General features: G+C 44.2%; 2 pseudogenes; both read right to left on the bottom strand.

Moving 5' to 3' along the window:
- Window positions 1-2,311: 2,311 nt before the first annotated feature.
- Window positions 2,312-6,168, bottom strand: LOC118239692 (annotated as a pseudogene).
- Window positions 6,169-13,827: 7,659 nt separating this feature from the next.
- LOC100759742 lies at window positions 13,828-14,722 on the bottom strand (annotated as a pseudogene).
- Window positions 14,723-15,124: the final 402 nt, after the last annotated feature.

The following is a 15,124-nucleotide window of genomic DNA, read 5'->3' as shown; positions in this document are numbered from 1 at the left end:
ATTTCTGTCCGTGGTCGAATGTGTGTATAGATTTGGAGCAGAGCCCGTGTCCAGAGGCAGAGCCAGAATGCCTGTGGTGGCTGGCTCCCTCTTTCCCCACTTACTCTAGTCAAGCCCCCGGTCTATGGGATAAAGTCAAAAATGCAGGACAGGTCTCACTGCCTTGGTAGTCTCTCTGGGAATTCACACACACACACACACACACACACACACACACACACACACACACACTCCACTCTACTAATCTAGGTGCTTACAAATCCTGTCAAACCTACAACCAGAATTAACCATCAGGGCAGCAACTAGCTGCTTTCCTTGCAAACAGGTAACAGATAAGGGAATTAGGTCTGGAACAACTTCCAAAACTCTCAGTGCTGCAGGATAAGAGGTAGGACCTGCCAGGCGGTGGTAGTGCGCACCCTTAATCCCAGCACTCTGGGGGCAGAGGCAGGCAGATGTCTGTAAATTGAGAACAGCCTGGTCTACAGACTGAGTTCCAGGACAGCCTCAAAAGTTATAAAGAAACCCTGTCTCAAAAAACAGAAAAAAAGAGGTAGAACCTAGGGGAGTTCTTGGTAAATATATTGGTTGCTTTTCCTTGTAGCTGTGACAAAATGCCTGATGGCAACAACTTGAGGGAAAAGAGGTTTATTTGGGCTCTGTGTTTGGGGCCCCTGGTGCATCATGGCAGGGAAGGCATGGCATCTGGGATCCCATTGTGGCAGCAGGAGCTTACTGAGTGCCTTGTGAGGTCCCAGCTGATCAGGCACAGAGCCAGACAAGAACTGGAGGCAGACAACACATGTAAGATAACCCCAGCATCAATTTTCAGCTAACTAGACCTCCAAAGAGGGCCACCAGCTGGGTATCAAGTGTTCAAAGACATGAGCCTCTGGCGATGTTTCACATTCAAACTGTAACCACAGGGATTGTTGTTTTCGTCATTTCTCTTTTCTTTTGGTTGTGGTGAAAGGTTTTGCCCAGCACCTGCTCTGCTCTGGTGGGATGCCTGCTTCTGAAAGATGAAAGCAACAGGTCTACCCAGATAATGAATTAGTGTGTGTGTGTGTGTGTGTGTGTGTGTGTGTGTGTGTGTGTGTACCTGTGTAGAGGCCAGAGGTGACACTGAGTGTCTTCCTCAGGTACTGAACCTTATTTTCAGAGCAGTTCTCTCTGTTTTGACCCTATGGCTGGACAGCAAGCCCCCAGGGACGCTACTGTCTCCTTTGTTACAGCACCAGACTTACAGATTGTGTGTTGAGAGCTCAAACCCAGGTTTTCATGCTTGCACAGTAGGCACTTTACTGACCAAACCAGTCCCCTATGCAGAGAATATCTTTGCTCTTGTAAAACAGAATCTCTATCCCCACTGAAATCTAACCCCATCCTCTTCTCCTGGTGTCTTCATTAGGGTTTCTGTTGCTGTGATGAAACACCATGACCAAAAGGCAAGTTAGGGAGGAAAGGATTTATTTGGCTTATACTTCAGAATTGCTGTTCATCACAGAAGAAAGTTAGGACAGGAACTCAAGCAGGGGCAGGAACATGGAGGCAGGAACTGATGCAGAGGCCATGGAGGGGTGCTGCTTATTGACTCGCTTCCCAAGGCTTGCTCAGCCTGCTTTCTTATGGAACCCAGAACCACCAGCCCAGGGATGGCACCACCCACCATGGACTGGACCCTTCCCCATTGTCACTAACTGAGAAAATACCTTACAGCTGGATCTCATGGAGGCATTTCCTCAACTGAGCCTCCCTCCTTTCTGACGACTCTAGCTTGTGTCAAGCTGACACACAAAAACAGCCAGCACAGTTAGGGACAGCCTCCGTTTTCCTGCTTTGTAGAGCTGAGAGTTTGATGATTCTAAGTAGTTTCTGTGAGTAGAACCATGTAGCAGTGTGATCTGTCTGTGTGTGCTCAGGTCACCAGTGCTGTGTCCTCACAGCACAGCCACACTGATGCATGTGACTAGAGCAAGGGAAATCTGAGTGGATGTGTATTGTTGACACGAGCTGGCCATACCAAGGATCAAAGCCCCCAGACTCACAGGGAAATGGCAAAACCTTCCTCAGGCCAGGGTCAGGGAAACAATAAAACCTTCCCAATTTGAGTGCATCTGCTTTCCAATTGCTGTGACAAAATGCTGTGACCAAGGCAACTTATAAAAGGAGGCACTTCATTTGGGACTCATGACTTCAGAGGGCTAGAGTCTGTGACCGTCAAGACAGCAGGCAGGCAGGCAGGCAGCTGAGAGCTTACCTTTTTTTTTTAACAGACTTAATTCACTTTATTTTTCTTGTATGAAAACTCTTATGTGGTGGCCATATTCAGAACCTGGGTCCTCTAGACTGTGGTGTGGGTTTTCACAAGATGGTCAGTGAATTCCTGATAAGGAGACTTGGTAAACAGTCTCTTTCCAGAGGTTGGGGGCCAGGTAGCTGTAGGTCTTGAAGATGGCATCAAAGGTGGCCTTGGCAAAGTTGCCCAGGGTGGCAGTGTGCCCCTGGCTATTGTGTAGCAGTCATCAATACTGGCCATCATCAGTAGCTTCTTGGGCACAGGAGCAGAGACAATGTCAGTGTCTCTGGGGACAGGAATGAGACCAACACAGAGCCACAGCAGCTGTCCCCTTGTATGGAACAGTGTGGGGTTTGCCAATCTTATCCCCCAGTAGCCTTTACACAGAGAGTTGATGGAAAGCTTGGCCAAGATGATGGCCCCTTGGATGGCAATGACTACCTTCTTGGAACTCTTAACACCAAGACCAACACGACCATTGTAGTCCCCAACAGCAACAAAAGCTTTGAACATGGTCTGCTGGCCAGCCTGAGCCTGCTTCTGCACTGGCATGGTCTTTAGAACCTCATCCTTTGGGATGCACCCAGGAAAAAAATCAACAGCCTTGGGTTCCTCGATGTGAAGGGAGAATAGGTAGATCTCCTCCAAGAGATCTGGACATGTTGTTCACGTCCTTTACCTCCTTGTCTTAGGCCCCTAGGACTGCTGTCAAATCTTCCATGGAAGGTGCAGTGGCTTCCTAATCTTGGGCCTCCCAGGCTCTCCTGATGGATTCACCATTTGGTGGTGTTTTCCTGACGAAGAATAAGAAAAAGGAGAAGGAGAAGGAGCAGGAGCAGGAGGAGGAGGAGGAGAAGGAGAAGGAGAAGGAGAAGGAGAAGGAGAAGGAGAAGGAGCAGGAGCAGGAGCAGGATGAGGAGGAGGAGAAGGAGAAGGAAAAGAAGGAGAGAGCATATATCTTAATCTACAACCACTAACTGGGAATGGTGTAGGCTTTTAAAACCTCAACGCCTACTCCCAGTGACACATCTCCTTCAACAAAGCCATACCTTGTAGGGAAACACCAAAACCAGGCCTCCTAAGGGCTGGCTACAGGTGTGCCTGACCACGCCTGTCAAGGTGTGGTCAAGGTGAAGTCAGGATGACTCGAGAGGGACTCTTAAGGGACTTTGGGCACATGGGAGCCCCCTCTTCTTCTTCTCCTGCCCCTTCTCCCTGGCCTCGCTGCTCTGGCTTGCTGGTTAAGATAAAAAAATATCTTAACCTTACAGACTACGGATTGACTTCGCACTTGTTATAATACCTCCTAAACCTTCCCAAAATATTCCACTAATTGAGAAACAAGCATTTAAATATTTGGGCCTATAGGGGCCATTCTCATTCAAACCACACAGCCCATTCCCTAGATCCCATATGCTTGTGGCTGTATCATGCAATTAGTCCAACTTCAAATGTCCTCATAGTCTCAACACCATTTAAAAGTTCAAAGTCTTTTTTGAGACTTGAAGCAATTTCTTTTTTCCTTTCCTTTCCTTTCCTTTCCTTTCCTTTCCTTTCCTTTCCTTTCCTTTCCTTTCTCTTTCTTTCTTTCTTTCTTTCTTTCTTTCTTTCTTTCTTTCTTTCTTTCTTTCTTTTTTGTAGACCAGGCTGGCCTCAAACTCACAGAAATCTGCCTGCCTCTGCCTCCCCAGTGCTGGTATTAAAAGGAATGTGCCACCACCGCCCAGCTTCAGGCAATTTCTTAATCATAACCACTGAAAAAAAATCGAGTTAAATACATTCCAAATACAATGGCACAGAATGTACATTGCTATTCCTAAAAGGAAGACAGGGGGTGTAGTGAGGAAATATTATACCAAAGCAAGAGCAAAACCCAGCAGAGCAAATTCCAAATGTGGTATTATTATCTTTATTTCTTTTTTTAATATTTTATTTATATTTTATGTGCATTGGTGTTTTGCCTACATGTCTGTGTGAGAATCCTAGATCTCCTGGAGCTGGAGTTATTGACAGTTGTGAACTGCCATGTGGGTGCTGGGAATTGAACCTGGGTCCTCTGGAAGAACAGGAAGAACAGCCAGTTCTTCCTGAGCCATCTCTCCAGCCCCTATCTTTATTTATGTTTTTGAGATAGGGTTTCACTATGTAGTCTTGACTGGCCTGACATATATAGATGGGTATGAATTCCCAGGAATCCTCCTGCTTCTGTTTTCTAAGTGCGGAGATAAATGTTTGCCACTCCCAATAACGAATGCTATTTTGTCACATGCCTCACTGTGCATGGAGATTGACCTAACTGGGGCTGTGAGGGAATGAAAAAATGACAGACACCGAAGAAAGAGAGAGAGGGGGGGAGGAAGAAGAAGAAGAAGAAAGAAGAAGAAGAAGAAGAAGAAGAAGAAGAAGAAGAAGAAGAAGAAGAAGAAGAAGAAGAAGAAGAAGAGGTACAGTAGCTGGGATCCACTCTGATGGAAAAGCCACAGCATCCCAGAGAGCATTCAGCATGTTTATTATATACAGGAGGCAGGTTTAGGAAATCTCAATAGGAGCAGGCTCTGAAGGAGAGCAGTCCTCATGTGGTAAACTTCTGGGGGAAGAAAGCTATGGTGGACATTTTCTGCACACACTGTCAACATTTGCACTTTGATGGTTTGGAGGAGAATGTCCCTCGCAGGAGCATATATTCGGATGCTTGGACCCCAGTTTGTCAAACTGTTTGGGAAGAATTAGGAGGTATGATCTTGTTGGAGGAGGTGTGTCACTGGGTTGACTTTGAGATTTCAAAACACCTGTGCCATTTTCTCTCTCTCTCTCTCTCTCTCTCTCTCTCTCTCTCTCTCTCTCTCTCTGTGTGTGTGTGTGTGTGTGTGTGTGTGTGTGTGTATCTCCTTCCCTCCCTCCCTCCCTCCTTCCCTCTTCACCACTTCCTCTCCCTGCTTCCGGCTTGCAGATCAGGTGTAAGCTCTTAACTACTGCTCCAGCACCACAGTTGCCTGCTGGCTGCCATGGTCCCTGCCACAATGGTATAGCCTGTCTAGCCATCTGAAAACGTAAGCCCCCAATTAAACACTTTCTTTAATAAGTTGCATTGGTCAAAGCAATGGAAAATTAACTAAAACATAATTTAATACCAGAAAACGGGTTATTGCTGTGATTTACCTGACCATGATGGTTTTGGAAGAATGTAGAAGTCTTTGGGCTAGAGAAGTGATTGAATGCTGTAAGTAGGGATGAATGGATCATCCAAGTAGGAGCTTGAGAGACAGTAGTGCTGAGAGCAATGCGATCTATAGAAGTCCAGCTCAGGTTTTAGAGGGGAACAATATTGGTAACTTGGCTAGAGACCATTTTGTGATATTTTGGCAAAGAATGTGGCTGCTTTTCACTATTGTCCTAAGAATCTGCCTGAGGCTAAACGGAAAGATACTGGATTAATTTCCTTGGCAAAGGAGATTTTAAGACTCTGTCATGTGGTTATTAGTGATCACACTTATGCAGCTCTACAATGAAAAAGAGCAAGTAGGGCAAGAAGAAATACAAAGTGAACAAACTGTTTGAGAAGAAAAGGGGCACCAAGAAGTTTAATGTTGGAGCAAAGGTTTACACTGAAAGAGTTGAGGAGATCAAGGAGAGGCTGGATGTGAAACAGAATAAAGAGAGGGGCACCCCCAAGACGAGACCCCTCCCAGCTGGCAAATAGGATATGTCTATGGAATTTTCTGTTCCTAAAAAGTAACAACAATCAAATTTAGGCAAATGTAATCCAATGGGCCCAGTCTCCATCCCAAGTGGGTAGCCAAACGTGTTTCTGGCTTTAGAGTCATGAGGGTACAGAGGAAGGGGGTTGTGGAATCTTCCTCCGCAGTCATCATAAGCTGATGACCTATTAAGTATATCCAGGGTACACAAACTTAGTTCCAAGCTACCCACTTCAGACTCAAACCCAAAAGGACATACAGGAAGCTAGATGAAGATTATTTATAGAATTAGTTAGTACTCAGTAAGACTGTTAATATCCTGACAGAAAATATTATCAATTTTGATATAATATCTACATCTTAAAAGTTTTAAAGAGTCAAAATAAAACCAAAGGACTATGAGATTAGTGGCAATAGAATTGTCCCTTAACTTTGGTTTTCTTCTGACCCATACCAGGTGGATCTTCTGATATGAGACAGAGATTTTGGATTTTCCTTTAACAAGCATGCTTGGATTTAAAGAAGAACAGAGCCATGCTCCAACTCCAAACCCAGCTTTGATTTTTAAGTCCTGCATTAGGACTACAAAAAGACCATTTGCCTTTTGTGTTTGTAGAGAGCAGCCAAAACAGTGTTTGGGAAGATTTATGAAATTCTACCCTGTTGAAGGTGTGCTATACCATTAGGCCAGTTGACTCTTTTTTCTTGGGACATTTTCTCTTAATGATTTGTCCTTCTTCTTTAGATGTCTCATTTGTCCAGTGGTCTCCAGATTCCTTATTTGCATGCTTTTATTCTCCTGGAAAGACAAACACAAAACCCTGCCCCAAGCCTAACTTTGGGGAGTTTCTTTTTTGGCAGGTTATAACTTTTTAAGGCAAACTGTATTGGGTTTTTTTCCTTTGGCAAAAGAAAAATTACCTTTTAATTAATTTTTTAAAATTTTGAAATTAAATGTACTTTGGTCTGTGTGGATAAATATCTATGCCATATATATGTTAACCTGGAATATATATACTAAGATATATTTAATTTTAGATCTCAAAGGACCATCATTTTTAATTTTAGCCTGTCTTTTTGGTAACCCTTTGAATTTACTTAAAACATTTTAAGTCTCTTAACTGAGATTTTAATACCATATAACGAAAATGTCCTTTTTATTTGAGAAGTAAAACTCAAAAGCTGATGTCCAAGATGGTGTGGGCCACATGGCAATCTACAGTTTAACATTCTGATATAGAATTAAGACACATGGTTTAAGAAATCCCATTTTTTCCTTTCATTCCTTTCAGTAAGGCAATTGTAAAGTAAGGCCTTTGGTAAATTATCATTCAAAAATTCTTTTTTTTAAAGATTTTTTAAAAGATTTTATTTATTATGTATACAACATTCTGCTTCCATGTATATCTGCACACCAGAAGAGGGCACCAGATCTCATAATGGATGGTTGTGAGCCACCATGTGGTTGCTGGGACTTGAACTCAGGACCTCTGGAAGAGGAGCCACTGCTCTTATCCTCTGAGCCATCTCTCCAGCCCTCATTCAAAAATTCTAATAAATGTGTAATTGCAAAATCAACTTTTTCAGAACTCAAAGAAGGTGCCCATTGGAACACTGAATAAGGGTTTCCGTGAGTTCAAGGCCAGCCTGGTCTACAGATCAAGTTCAGGACAGGCTCCAAAAGCTACAGAGAAATCCTGTCTCAAAAAAAAAAAACAAAAAACAAACAAACAAACAAACAAACAAACAAAAAAACAATTAAACACTATCTCAAAAAAACCAAAAAAAAAAAAAAACCAAAGAAAAGAAATTCTGAATATATATCTATGGTAAGGTGCGCATACATTAATTTTCTAAACTTTGCAAGATGAAACAAATCCATTTGCCAAATTTCATTTCTTTGAGTATCCTTGGGTTACTTCCTGCAGGTAATGGAGTTTGATTATACAAAGAACAAGTAGGACATTTCCTTGGCTTGCTGCCAAGTGGTAGAAAAATCTTTTTCAAACCTTTGTTAGTAAAAGTCTTGGAGTATCACACAACACTCACTATGGATCCAAGAATGACCTTTAACTCATGATCTACCTGCCTGTAGTTCCCAAGTGCTGGGATTACAGGTGTGCAACATGCACAGTGGGTAGGGTTGGAGACCTCTTAGCTTGTTGAAGAAAAAAGACAAAAGTCCAAAGGGGATCCTGGGGCTCCAGTCCCCTAACCTACTTCTTTCCTGATCCTGGGTCTCAAGAGTAGTTGGTCAGGCTCCCTTTGCTCACCCTTCTCTGTCTCTACATCTCCCTTCCTGCAGAGTAGGGTGTGAGGGTGCATCAGGTCCCACCTTTCTTTGGGGGATACTCTTGAATGTATAGGTGTTGAGCCCTAGCAGCCTGGGAGCCAAATTTCTACCTCCCAGGCAGGCCCAGATATGAGGCCACTTACTAGGTTCTGTGCCAGACGGATACTCTGTCCAAACCACTCTTCCAGCGTCACCAAAACTAAGGCCTACTGGAGGGACATCCAGTGGCACCTGTCTAGCCAAGAGTCTGTGAGTAGAGACCAATATGACTATGGTGTAGGGGTGGAGCAAAAGAGGTCCTATGAAGTCCCTTGTCACTCATCATGATGTCAGGGCCATGTATGCCAAAGGATTTTCTTCTCTTGGCAGGTCACCTGCTTTTTGAGAAACTGCCAGAGGAACACCTGTGACCCATGAAAGAGGCAGAAACTTTAGGAACACCTGTGAGCCTGCCATGGATATGGAATGTGGGTTACATTATGACAACACCAGTATCTAGTTTCTTAGCTCCTGGGACAGGCTGAACTCCAGGCACAAGGCAGGGAAAGATGAGGACATAAAGGAGGATGAAGTGCCGCATGCAGTCTGTTTCTGCTATTGTGATAGACAACATGCCCAAAGCAACTTGGAAGGAAAGCGTTTACTTCTACTTACAACTCTCAGGTCACAGTCCACTGAGGGAAGTAAGGGCAGGAACTCAAGCCAGGAACATAGTGACTAGAACTGGAGTAAAGGTGATGGAGGAGTACTGCCTACTGGTTTGTTCCTTATGGCTTACTCAGCCTGCTTCCTTAGAACACCCAGGACCACCAGCCCAAGGTGGCACTGCCTACAGTGATCTGGGCCTTCCCATGTCAATCATCAATCAAGAAAATGCAGATGACTCAGCAGTTAAGAGCACTGACTGCTCCCCCAGAGAACCTGGGTTCAATTCTCAGCACCCACATGGCAGCTAGCAACTGTCTGTAACTCCAAGATCTCATACCCCCCACATAGATATACATGCAGGCAAAACATCAATGTAAATAAAATGAAAATAAATAATTTTTTAAAAAGAAAATGCATCCCCCATCTTAACACTTTGAATCCAAGTGAAGCTGAGATTAAAAAAAGAAATGAAACCAGGCGATGGTGTCACATGCCTTTAATCCCAGCACTCAGGAGGCAGAGGCAGGTGGCTCTCTTGTGAGTTTGAGGCCAGCCTGGTCTACAAAGTGAGTTCCAGGACAGCCAGGACTATTACACAAAGAAACCCTGTCTTGAAAAACAAAAGAAAAAGATAAAGAAAAAAGAAAGAGAAGGAAAGGAAAGAAAAAAAAGAAAGGCTCCACACACTTGCCTACACCCAATCTGTTGGATGAGGTTTCTCAATTGAGAGTCTTTCTTTCTAGATATATCTAGGCTTGTGTCAAATCGACAAAAAAAAAAAAAAAAAAAAAAAATCAAGCAAGACATGGAACCATCTGCTCTCCAAACCATTGGCCCAGGTGGTAAAATGTCCCCTGTGCCAACAGCAGCTAATGTTTGAGGTGCCATGACCTGCAGGTTCAGGGGAGGACTTGCGGACAACCTGGAACATGGGACTCAGACATGCAGAAAGACACAGCATGGCTGCAAGAGCATGGTTCTGTTCCACTTCTCCGGGTTTCAGTCCTGTGTTTGCTGCTGGGAGGCCCTGAGAGATGGGAGATACGAACTCATTTCTTGATTCTTAAGTGGGAAGGGTTAAGAGCCAACCTACAGCATCCAATATAGCAGTCACTCATCCTTGCACCAAGTGGTATGTGGTGTACAAAACTCCCAGCTGGAGTGGCTCAAACAACACCCGTTTATTCTCTCAAGGCTCTAGAGACTAGAAGTTGAAGATCAAGGAGTGGACAGAGTTAGTTCCTGGAAGGACTATGAGGAGGACCCGACCTCTGCCTTTCCCTGGCTGCTGACAGTTTACTTTTATCTTGATTTGTGAGGCATCATCCCAACTTCAACCTTCATCTTCATGGGGTGGTGACTCCCTCTGTGTCCAAATGGTCCCTTTTCTGCATCTGGACACTGAGCCCAGGGCCTCATGTATGATAGGCAAACATTTCCACAGAGCTCCATCCCTGGACAAATTGCTCCTTTTTTATAAGGTCATACTGGATTGGGGGTCCACTCTACACGCTACACTCACTTCTAATAGGCACCTACTAGTGGGCTTCACTCCACTGTAACTAATTGCATTTGTGATGATTCTATCTAAGGTCACTTGGGAACTACTGGGTATTGGCATAGTTAAGGTGTAATTTAACCACAACACCGCTTGTGGGCTACTGAACACTCAGAACGAGTCTAAGAGACTTGAAAAGTGCAGTGTTAAATATATACTGGATTTAAAAGCTTTAGAACCCCCTCACAAAATACAAGACATCTTGATATTACTTAAATATTAATGAGATTGTTTGCCCCACTTTCTTAATGACATTGGTCATATGCTGAAGTGACAATATTGTGTATTTATACTCTGGAAATATTTCTGGGATTGAACAAGGGCTTCAGGTACTATCATGCTACCACTAAGCTGCATCCAACCCTCTTTTAAAATTTTATTTATTTATTTATTTTATGTACATTGGTGTTTTGTCTGCATGTGTCTGTGTAAAGGTGTCAGAGGCCGTGGAACTGGAGTCACAAGCAGGAGTGAACTGCCATGTGGGTGATGGGAATCGAATCTGGGTCCTCTGGAAGAGCAACTAGTGCTCTTAACCACTGAGCCATATCTCCCGATTCTCCTACCCAGCCTCTTTTTACATTTTATTTTGAGACAAGGTCTCACTGTGTAGCCCAGGCTGGACTTGAATTTTCTATCCCCCTGACTCAGCCTTCTGTGTACTGAGATAACAAACACATAGCCTCTGGCTATAGAATGAATTTAGTCTTTTTTGTACCATCTGGTGTGAAGGGTTTTATTGTTTTGTTTGTTTCTAGTTTTTGAGATAACATCTCCTGGCATCTGGAATTTTCAATCTTCCTGCCTCTGACTCTTGAGAATCTGGGATTCCAGTCGTGAACTTCTGGCATTACTGTGCCTAGTTATAGAAATGAATATATATGGTTCTGGAGAGATGGCTCAGCAGGTAAAGATGCTTTCCATCAAGCTGATGACTAAGTTCCGTCCTGGGACTCATGTAGTAGAAGAAGAGTGCTAACTCCAGAGAGTTCTCCTCTGACCTCCACACACACACCGTGGGGCGCGTGCACACACACACACACACACACACACACACACACACACACACACACACACAATCAGTGGAAAATATTAAAATCCAGAATATATGTATTATATATGTTCATACATTGTTAACAAGAATCTGAAACAATTTAAGTAAACTATGGTCTTTGATGTAATTGGTGAAGAATTTATAATACATGGAAAAAAATAACCATGAATCAACTTGAAAAAGATAGGACCAGATGGCGTGTGCCTCACACCTCTGGGAGACGAGACAAACCCACTCGGTGAAGAAAGATTGAACATGGAAAGAAGCATGCTTAGCTTCCCCGTCCCCAACGATAGGAAAGTGGCAGCAGTTAACAGGGTTCCTGTGAAGAAAAGCCTGTGTCTAGCCAGCTCCGCCCACTAGTTCAGCTCCCAGGGCTTGTCAATATTAGTTAAGTTTTAGTTATCTGACTAACAGAAAAATAATATGAGGCACACAGTGACCTGAAGTTCTCAGGCCGCTGGAGGTGGGGAAATTCATTTAAAGCACTTTGAATTCCCAGTGTCTACATCCAATGAGGAGGTGCTGGCTCCACAGATTGGAGCTCCAGTCAGGATGATCAAGTGTTTGCCATGGTCGCTGGGGGAAGAAATGACCTGTTAGGCCAAAAACAGAAAACAAAGAAATAAATAATAAATAAAAAATAGAAAAAAAAAGCCGGGCAGTGGTGGCATAAGCCTTTAATCCAAGCACTTGGGAGGCAGAGGCAGATGGATCTCTGAGATTGAGACCAGCCTGGTCTACAGAGTGAATTCCAGGCTGTTACACAGAGAAACCCTGTCTCAAAACATCAAGGGGGTGTGGGGTAAGGCCATTTTTATTGACAGTCTCTGGGGGCTAGGAAATCTCTGATGCCTGAAGCTGGAATTGTTACCAGTTGAGAGTTCTTCCCAGCCCCAACCTCCAGTCTCACACTGGTGAGGGTGCTTGATTTAGAAAACTCATTAGGGGCTGGAGAAATGCCTCAGCGTTAGTGCTTGCTGCATGCTACCATGAGGACTTGCATTTGGTTCTCCAGCCCTCACATAAAAAGCTGGGTGTGGGCAGTCAGTGCACATGTGTAATCCTAGCCCCAAGTAGAAGATGGTGGTGTGGGCTGCTCACTGGCCAGATAGTCTAGCAATCAGTGAGGGCCAGATTCATCGAGAGAACTTGTCTAAAAATAATAAAAGTGGGTAGTGGTTGATGAACATACCAGGTAACTAACCCTGACCTCTCTATGCATACAGGCATGTGCACACACTCATACGGCTGGGTGTGCTTTCACTTGGAAGGCTGAAGAACAATGGAGAGGATGAAGCCATCCTTGCCGATGCTATGTAGCAAGTCCTTGACTCAAAAGCCTAAAAAAACCCCCACAAACAATAACAAAACAACAGCAAAAATTTGCACTAATAAAAACTGGGAAGTTGGAGACATTCTGGGTTTTGTTGTTGTTGTTTGTTTGTTTGTTTGTTTGTTTTCTTTTTGGTTTTTCGAGACAAGGTTTCCCTGTGTAGCTTTGGAGGCTGTCCTGGAACTAACTCTTGCAGACCAGGCTGGTTTTAAACTCACAGAGATCTGCCTGCCTCTGCCTCCCTAGTGCTGGGATTAAAGGCATGCGCCATCACCGCCCAGCTGACATTCTGGGTTTTAATCCACTGATTGTGTGTGTGTGTGTGTGTGTGTGTGTGTGTGTGTGTGTGTGTGTGTGTGTATGTCCCCTGTGATGTTAGAGGAGAACTCTCTGGAGTTAGCATTCTTCTACTATGTGAGTCATCAACTTGATGGAAAGCATCTTTATCCACTGAGCCATCTCTCCAGTACTATATATATATATTCAATATAACTAAGTCTGAACTGTTTTCCATCAGGATTATCAATGAGCAAAGTGGTAAAATGTTTGGGTGTTGTCAAGTAATTTCTAGACAAACAGCTGCTGCTCCTGCCAGTAATATATGGAAGTCTCAGTGTTGGAGAGGTGGCTCAGTGGTTAAGAGCACTGGCTGTTCTTCCTGAGGACCAGGGTTTGATTCTCAGCACCCTCATGGTGGCTCACAACTGTCTATAACTCCATTTCTAGGGAATCTGACACCCTCTTTTAGGCTCTGCATGCAGGGGTGCACAGACATATACTCAGGCAAAACAACCATATGCATAAGATTAAAATTAAATTATATATATATATATATATATATATATATATATATATATATGTCTCCATTTCACCCACAACTATATAGCACTGTCATCATTTTTTTTATTAGCCAAAGGACATACTTTGTTAGCTCCTGAGTTCTAGTTCTTCTCCTGTTCAGTTTTGGTTCCACGTAGTCGCCCACTCCAGCAGGCAGCAATGAGAGCCACTTTGTGCCCAGCAGGGGCATGTCTTCGGATAGTGGATGGTTTGCCAATGTACTGGTGGTTACCACCTCCAAAGGGATGCTCTACAGGATTCATGGCCACACCCGGTACATGTGGCCAACAGTTCCTTTTTGCCTTGTACTTGTGGTAGGCACAGCCAGCCTTTAAGATAGGTTTGTCAATTCTACCCTCACCGGCCACACCACCACCAACAGCTCTGTTGGCCGAGAAATAACCTTCTTGGACCCTGAAGGCAGCTTCACTCTCGTCTTCTTGGTCTCCGGGTTGTGGGAGATGACTGTGGCATAGTTCCCAGAGGCTGGTGCCAGCTTGCCCCTGTCCCCAGGCTTCTCCTCCAGAAAGCACACGATAGTACCCTCAGGCATGGTGCTCACGGGCAAAATATTGCCGACCTAGTCTACAAGAGCAAGTTCCAGGACAGCCTCCAAAGCCACAGAGAAATCCTGTCTCGAAAAATAAATAAGTAAACAAATAAATAAATAAATAACAAAAAGAAAAACAAACAAACAAACAAACAAAAACCATTGCCGATATTCAGCTGGGCCTTCTTGCCACAGTACACAAACTGCCCAGTGTGGATTCCCTCTGCAGCGATGAACAGCTCCGTCTGCTTCTTAAATCGGTAGGGATCATGAAAGACCACTTTCGTGACCCGGGTCATGAATGATGTCCTTTATGATACCCTTAATATAGCGGTGCAACTCAGCAAAGTCCACAGCACGCAAGTGCGTGGCGCCCCTACTGTGCTTCACGTGAGCGCGAACGCAGAACCAGAGCCTTTTCTCTGCCCTTGGATCACACGGCCCATGGCGGTGAGTGGTAGCCGTCGGCGGTGGATAATTTCAAACTCGCAGCAACCCAACCACCACTATCATCAATTTTTTTTTTTTTTTTCCGAGACAGGGTTTCTCTGTGTAGCTTTGGAGCCTATCCTGGCACTCGCTCTGGAGACCAGGCTGGCCTCAAACTCTGAGATATCCGCCTGCCTCTGCCTCCCGAATGCTGGGATTAAAGGTGTGCGCCACCAACGCCAGGCTATCTAACTATCATCAATTTTTATGCATTGTGTGTGTTGCTTTTTTCGATTTCTGATTTTTCAGAGGTGTAAAGCACCTCACTGCTTGAACATCTGTGAATAACAAGACCTGGGAGTAGGCAGGGAGCCACCTGACCAAAGTGCCTGCTCATTTGCTTCTCTGAGAATTGGTGC

Source organism: Cricetulus griseus, assembly GCF_003668045.3.
Source record: "Cricetulus griseus strain 17A/GY chromosome 1 unlocalized genomic scaffold, alternate assembly CriGri-PICRH-1.0 chr1_1, whole genome shotgun sequence".
Taxonomy (NCBI): Eukaryota; Metazoa; Chordata; class Mammalia; order Rodentia; family Cricetidae; genus Cricetulus; species Cricetulus griseus.
This window is presented reverse-complemented; position numbering and strand designations above follow the sequence as displayed.